An 8,551-nucleotide genomic window follows, 5' to 3' on the forward strand; every position below is an offset into this window, starting at 1 on the left:
TTGGAGCAGAGCCAGGCTAGCAACGTCCACAGAAACACTTTCATCTAACCTACAGCCGACCTTGTGTCAAACTTCCTAGAGTGGAGGTAAATAAAATAACGCAAGCAGTTACATTGCCATCTTCAGTTAAGTAGACGAGATGAGCAAACGTCGAAAACATACTAGTCTATATAAGCTACTCTCTTTCTTTTTCCATTCAGAAATAAAACCCTAGTTTATACAAGCTCCTCTTTTTCTACGTTCAGAAATAAAGAGAGAAGCTTATACAAGCTAGTATCTTTTATATTCGCTCATCTCATGTTCTACTCCTGAGATGACAACATAAGCCTAAAATCTCTCTCTCTCTCTCTCTCTCTCTCTCTCTCTCTCTATATATATATATATATATATATATATATATATATATATATATATATATATATATATATAAAAGTCACCTTGTCTGTCTGTCTATCTAAAGAACGACCTCTACCAAATTCCTCCATCAAATTTTGGTCTACAGACTTAAAACTTGGTATATAAGGAATTTGGACTTGTAAAACAAATCCGATTTAGTCTTTAGTCAGTAAAAGCAGCTTCTAAGAGCTCAAACTTGAAAAATTTAGAACTTGGCAGGTGTAAGTCAACTTCAAGTGCTCTTCTACGCATGCGCAAATATACATTTATATGTCTAACATCATTATTTTACAAAGTTTTTGTATGTGTATGGGTTTAGGTAAAACAGTAACGAATAACACTGGAGAGCTATATGTGTTGGTATCGATTCTTAGCAGATGGCACCCAAGTTATTTTTTAACTTTTGAAATCACTACTAAATATTGGGCACAATATAATAATCAATAGCGTATTAGGTTACTAACGATAAATACGATATCTGCATGGATTAAAATATCATATTTAAGTGTATTTTACGATCGAGCAAAGCCAGGAGGTCATTACTATAGATTGGGTACAATAATAAATATGAAATCGATATAAATTAAAATTAAAGCATATTTTACGACCGGGCAACGTCAGACGACTTGCTAGTTAACTATAGACGGTAATGTAGACATTGCAAATAATGATTGAATGAAAAGGAGATTATTGTATGTTTATACTGAGGAGACTTCCTGTCACAACTGATGTTAGAACTCCAATATTAATGAAAATGATGATTTCAATCAAAATTTCAGAAACATTTTATTATTATATCTTGATTTTAATCTTTGTAATTGGCGGCCATAAAAGTGGTGCAAACCTGTTTTGTTGGAGGAATTAATTTTATCTGCCTTGGGACGGGTATTTTTCCACTTGATAATATACTAGCCAATCATCAACGAGTGATGCAATGCAAACGTTTACATAGCTGCGATAAAAGTCGTCCGATCGTCGTACGATTTTAATCATTTGGCGAGGTCCATGGTATCCAATTAATCATCATCATCATCATCATCATCATCATCATCATCATCATGATCCCCGTCGGTAGTAGTAGTAGTAGTAGTAGTAGTAGTAGTAGTAGTAGTATGCCTCTTTGAATAAGTTGGTTCTATATAATCTCTATATAACGGGTTCATGTACAGTATAACTCCTATAATTTGAACATCCGCTTCGTTCAAATTAGAGGATGCTGTTCAAGTTTTGTGATAAAAAAAATGTGCTTCAGTTAACTTAAATTTTCTAAGAATTAAGAAATAGTAAATGAAATTCATTGCTATATGATACTTCAAGTATATATTAAGTTGAGTTTACGATATATTGCTAGTAAGAATTGTTAAATATTATTACCAGGAACAAAAACATTGAAAATAAATCAAATCTACCCTTACTTGTTAGGTATTTATTACCTAAGTTATCATCTACAGAAATCATACATTTATGTAAAATACAGTTTTTTTTTTTTAATTTATTCATTGAATGAGTCTCATTGCAGTTTCTATTTTCATCAATGGAGCTCTCAGGCGCTGCTATTGTATTCTGTAAGCGATCAGGAAAATCTACAATTTCTTGGTTCTGTAGCTTCTTTATGATTATATCTCTTTGGATTGAAATTGCTTGCAAAACATAGTTGTCACTAAAGTAAGGACTTTTTTCTAGAAATTTTATAACCGTCTCCATAAACTTTTCTGCATCATCCCATGATATTGCTTCATCAGAGTGTTCTTGGTTATTCCAAATGTTAGTCCAAATGAGAGGAAGTCCATATGAGAGGAAGTCCAAATCAAAGGAAGTCCAACTTTAGAGGAAGTTCAAATTAAAGAAGTTTTACTGTATATGTATATATATTTCCATATACCAGACTAACACCTAAACTAATTAACCGATCATTATAAATTTTTGAACACAGCTGCAAGGGTAAAGGAGCTGAATGTGGCCTATATGTAGTTTAATTTAAGGTACAAATGTGGAGTGGAATCCCTTCATTGAGAGAGATACTGCAGATTTTTGTGAAACTTTTATCAATAGGCATTAGACATTTTTAGGTATTATTAGATATTCCTCAACTTTCAATTTCCTTTTGAGTATTTTAAAGAGTTTTTAGAGACATAATATGGACATAATCCCTCATTTGAAAATTTAAATATTTCAGATTTGTCTTAACTATGATCAGTCGTCAACCTGATAGGTCCTGAACTATCATCCAAGCTTCAACCTCTGTCCCATCGACAAAATGTTGCATCCCTCTGCCTGTTCTGAAAGTATTTTAATACCCTGAAGGATTACAAGCCTTGTACCCTCTCTGTGTAAATACTCCTTTTAAACCCAACAATCAGCAAAATCCCACCCCTACGCAGTTGAGATCCCTAGATGTAAGAGAGCCTTCTACTCTAATAGTTTCTTCTCCAGAACTGCTAGACTCTCGAACTCCTTTCCGGGTTTCTGCTTTCCCAACTGTACTGACATGCAGAAGTTCAAGTGTAATGTGAACAGACATCTTGTTGCTCAGCTCCCTACATAGTATCCCTGCAACTTATGTCCCCGCCGATAGTAGCCCCTACTTGAAAATGGAACTTGTTTGAGGTGAAAATGGAATAATAATAATAATAATAATAATAATAATAATAATAATAATAATAATAATAATAATAATAATAAAATCGGGAGTTATGAGACAGATTAATAAGCAAAAAAAGTCTTCGATTTTAGAAATTTTCTAGAATAAAAAATATTCAATTGATTTGGATCAGAGTTGGAATAACGATTCTGAGTATAAAAAATTAGTATCATTACGTATTGTTTAGATTATTTGAACTATTGTTCTTATCTTCAGTGTCCAAATGTATCTTGTCGAACTCTGGAATCTTTCTGTTGAACTCGGGAATTGCACGGAACTTCGAACAGAACCTTTTATTTAATTCACGGGAGTAGCATGCTCTTGTACTGTCAGACATAACCGGATAGAAGTCTTAAGTAATTCACAATTGTATGCTTCGTATCGCCCGCACTAAGGATTGAACCTTTAATCTCGAGAAGAATGTCACCTATAACTGAATTCTACCCCGTACTTTATCCGTTACGTCACTGGTCCTTGATTTTCATCTAAAAAAATTTCAGAAACATTTTATCATTATATCTTGATTTTATAGAAGTGGTGCAAACCTGTTTTGTTGGGGGAATTAATTTACCTATCTTGGGACGGGTTTTCTTCAACTAGATGATATACTAGCTAATCATCAACGTGTGATGGAATGCAAACGTTTACATAGCTGTGCGATAAAAGTCGTCCGATCGTCGTACGATTTTTAATCATTTGGCGAGGTCCATGGTATCCAGGTAATCCCCGAACATCTGATTGAATTAGTAATTAAATCTAAACTTAAAAAAAAAACAAAAAAAAACGCCCCCTTTGTTTATAGTATCCCCTTTTTTTTATCAGTACTTAAGAAAGGGACAAATTAGATTGCTCAAAGATTAGGGGCCCTTTAGGCCGATTAAACAGCACACAATGTCTATAACGAGAAAAGTCAATTATTGTTTCTCATAGTAAACTTAACTTGATGGCGTGAGTTGATAAAGACGCCGCACCCTTTTCAAAAAATAAATAAATAAATAAATAAATAAATAAAATAAAATAAATAAATAAATTAAAAAAATAAAATAATAAGTCACGTGATGTGGGGAATGATAAATATGGCGTGATTATCCTACACACCCCACCCTCATTTTTCCCCATTGCAGCAAGAACGCAACGTGAAGATAATAAAAATATGTTGATAGCTTTTTCATATCTCTATTCAAACAAAGTTGCTTTTTCCTCTGTTCAGTCTCGAAAGACAATGGATATCCCCTGTAAGGGTAGCTGCGCTGCGCGTGAAATTGTGAGGCAAGGATTGCGCAATCTCAACCCACACCTCTCCTGAATCGACACTGTTTGTGTTCAGGAGAGATTCAGGACGACTGAAAACAATGCCAAAATAACCAGAGCGCACATACAGCACCTAGAATTAAACCTAAATAGTCGCCCATTTTAGTATTGACTAGGCTCCACGTTGCTTAACTTCGGTGATCAAATGAGAACCGCTTTGTCAACGTGATTATGCCGTATATACAAAGTTAAGTTTGTGAATATATCATTATATATTTAAAGGTACACGATTCAGTCCTAAACTAATTAACCGATCATTAAGAAATTTGGAACGTAGCTGTTTTGCATATGGTTGGTAATGGGAGCTATATTTAGTTTCGATTTTATAAAAAGGGGGTGAAAAGTGGGTGAGAACGCTTCGTGAAAATTCAGATACTTTTGATTTTTATGAAATTTTAACAATAGTTATTAGACATTGTTATGGAGTAAGGTGATTTCCCAATTTCAGGAATAATGGACTTAACCAGAGACTATAAATATAGCAACATTTAACATGTTACTAGCAGGCCATTCGGCGTTGCCCGATCGTAAAACAGCATAAATATTATACTTTAGTTAATGCGGGTTTCCTGTTCATTATTATAGAGCCAATTCTCTATTGATTATCATCCAATATATAGTAATGATTTCAAAAGTTATAATGAAAATATGACTTTGGTACCACACACTAGAATCAGTAACAGAACGCTTGGCGCACCAGTCTTAGTCGTTACTAGACAACCCGTGACCCGTTGGGTCAGGTTATATTAGCTATGGAATTAATGAGTGAGCGTGACACTTGTGACGTAAAGAAAATAGTTTTTGTGACATAACAGAAACATTTCTATGAAAGTATATTAAAATGGAAAAAGAATAAAGATAGATTTCTATGAGTCGTTCTGTTTATAATTGTTTATTTAAAAAAAAAACTTACAGCCATTGAATTATAAGTGGGTTGCCATACTTATATGTAAATGTGCACTGAACAGATACCATAATACTTAAAGTTAAATTCAAATTTTGACACATCTTTTAATTTAAACGAGAAAAAAAAACCAATTGGGACGCTGAAGACGTACACAGTAAAAGAAAAAATTTATTGTCGCGTTGATTATTTCGTATAATATATATCGTATATATGAAACAGGTCGATGATTACGTATTATTTGTAATCACGTTTTGCGTTTTCTTCCCATATCTTGAAGTTTTTTTATTCAATAAATTTAAGACATTCGCTTTTCTTAGGACGTCCGTTTGTTCGAAACAGAACGGTCAAACGATTTATGTTTACTTGTTTACGCTTTTATGGGTTTTGTTTATGTACGCATGCACAACCGGAAGTCGTAAACCGGATGTTGGGTTACAACACCCGTTACAAGGTCATTTGAGTTTTATAATTATATAGATGTATCTCTCCAGCATCGTTATCGTCTGAGCTACCGACAGATGGATAGGAAAAGTTAAAAATTAATGTTTAATTTTGCGCATGAGTAAAAGTAACAGCAGAAATAATGTTTTATTCGATTTACCCTGCCAAGGTGAACGGTTATATATATATATATATATATATATATATATATATATATATATATATATATATATATATATATATACTAGCAAAAGTATCCATCGTTGACTGGGTTCAAAAACAGCCTACAGAAAATGGACTCTGATTTATGAAAGTATGATAGCTTATGAAAAGGAAGGGTTGTAAATTTGGGTCGAATTTGGGGGTATCAAAACCAAAGCAAAATATGATGAAAGTAAAAATAAAATAGATAAATCCCATAATTTATTATACCATACCTGTTCACACTGAAACACTTATCACAATATTCTGTGGATCTATATTAAAAAACCTTGTTAAACTTTGTGACATATTTCCATTCTATGGAGGTCAGGTGCGAACGAACACCCCATAATTTTATTATACCATATTTCTTTGAACTGAAACATAATTATCAAAGTATACTTACGCAGATAGATATGAAAAGTCTTTATTAAAGTTTGTGCCTATTTCCATTCTATAGAGGCCAGGCGCGAACGCAGATCCCACAATGTTATTATACCATCCCTATTTAAGTTAAAACATACTTATCAAAGTATTCTTATGTACATCTATATCAAAAACACTTGTAAACGTTTTTTTTTTTAATTTTTAAATTTTTTATTTCCATACTTTGTGGACCAGACGCGAACGCAGAACCCACAATTTTAATGAACCACCGTTATGCCAGATCAAACATACCCATTCCTGTGTCTCGATATTATATGTAATCAGTTTTTTAAAATAGTCAACCATATAGGAGCCTATTCGTGACCACACACACACACACACACACACACACACACACACACACACACACACACACACACACACACACATTCAGCTTTAAATTATATATATATATATATATATATATATATATATATATATATTAATGACATCAAAGGGATGTAGTGTTTACCTGATATACGCAATGGTAAACTTCAAACTAATATAAATAACAGTATTTATATATAAAAAATTTATTCCCAACCAAATTTAAAAAGCTCAATACGCAATAGAGAGTAGAATTATTGTAAATTGTTTTTTGGAGTATTCAGTCGAACAATAAATTTTGATTGTAAAGTTCAACTTAAAGTTTTAATTTTCTTTCTTTTATATATATATATATATATATATATATATATATATATATATATATATATATATATATATACATTGACCCCTTAGCAGCAATTTTTGCCGGTCAGGAAGCAATTCGAAAGTGTGCTACAGGTCCAAATACCCTATATATCAAATTTAAACTCTGTAGACCAAATATTCAGAGGGGAGTTTGGTAGAGATTTTTCGCACACACACACACACACACACACACACACACACACATATATTTGCGTGTGCTAGAATATTTTCATCTTAAATTCTACACAATTATGAAGAATGTAGAAACTATGCATAAATAGAATTCCGCATGCATCAAACGAAATCAATCATCTTATAAGAAAGTATAAAAATAGATAAGTAATTATTAATGCTCCTTTCTCAAAGTAATATATAAATTAGTTAACTTTCATGTAGTTGCTCGCATATCCATGACTGAGTATATGAAGAAATTCGTTTTAATAATTTGTAAATAGAGACTCGGCTAGGGATTTTTATCTTAGGCCCGAAAGTCAACAGAGATTAGACCATTCCTGTAATGATCCGGTTCCTGTTGATCTTGCGGTGGGAGTTTAGTTCTGTGAAGTTCTAGGAGATCCACCCTCCCAGGTTTTACCTTCTCTTTTTGAAAAGGGGTTGGTTTATTACTAATCGCGTGAGGCATCTTTACCAGGGAATGCCGACGGAGCTGCCCAGGCACTTTTGCAAGTCAGAGTGTCCTTCCTCGGGGGTGCTGACTTCTCAATTCTACTTTCCGACCCTGGTGTCTAAGTTCTTGCAGTGGGAGAGAATTAAACAACAATTTTTAAATAGAAAAGTAGGCTTTTAATATCTATGTCAGAGCGAGAAAAAACCCTCAAATTTTTTATATATATATATATATATATATATATATATATATATATATATATATATATATAAGGGCAGCGATCTGTGGCAGTTATGGTCCTAGAATCATCATGATGTGTACTTGCGTAACATACTTTTGTACTTTTGTTAACGATACCATTATGTTTGTCTTAATTATTACCGGCATGCACGCTACAGCACTAGCAACTTACACTGTTACAAAAGACATCAATTAATAAATATTCGCCAAATTTCAGTTTCTTTGGAATATTTAGAAAATATAGTTTGGCAGTCATAATAAGTGCATAACTTTTCATTTGAAAATTCTAATATTTCAGATTTGCATTAAATTTAATCCATATTCATTATATACTAATTAAACAATATTCCCTAAATCTCAATTTCTTCTTAAGCAAAATTTGAACAAGGATTCTGAACATAATGTTTACTGGCATTAAATTTTGATTTTAATCTTTGTAAAGAAACATAAAAGCTATTAAAAACTGTTCGGTTTAGGGAATTAATTTTATCCGTCTTGAAGCATGTAATCTTCTAGTATATATATATATATATATATATATATATATATATATATATATATATATATATATATATATATATATATATATTGAAACGTGGAATATAGACTTTTGTCATTTATTTGTATATGCTCTGTCGTTACATCGAGATTCATAAATTAATGGATT

This window comes from Euprymna scolopes, chromosome 22, assembly GCF_053919585.1.
Source record: "Euprymna scolopes isolate OS-2025 chromosome 22, ASM5391958v1, whole genome shotgun sequence".
NCBI classification, from domain to species: Eukaryota; Metazoa; Mollusca; class Cephalopoda; order Sepiida; family Sepiolidae; genus Euprymna; species Euprymna scolopes.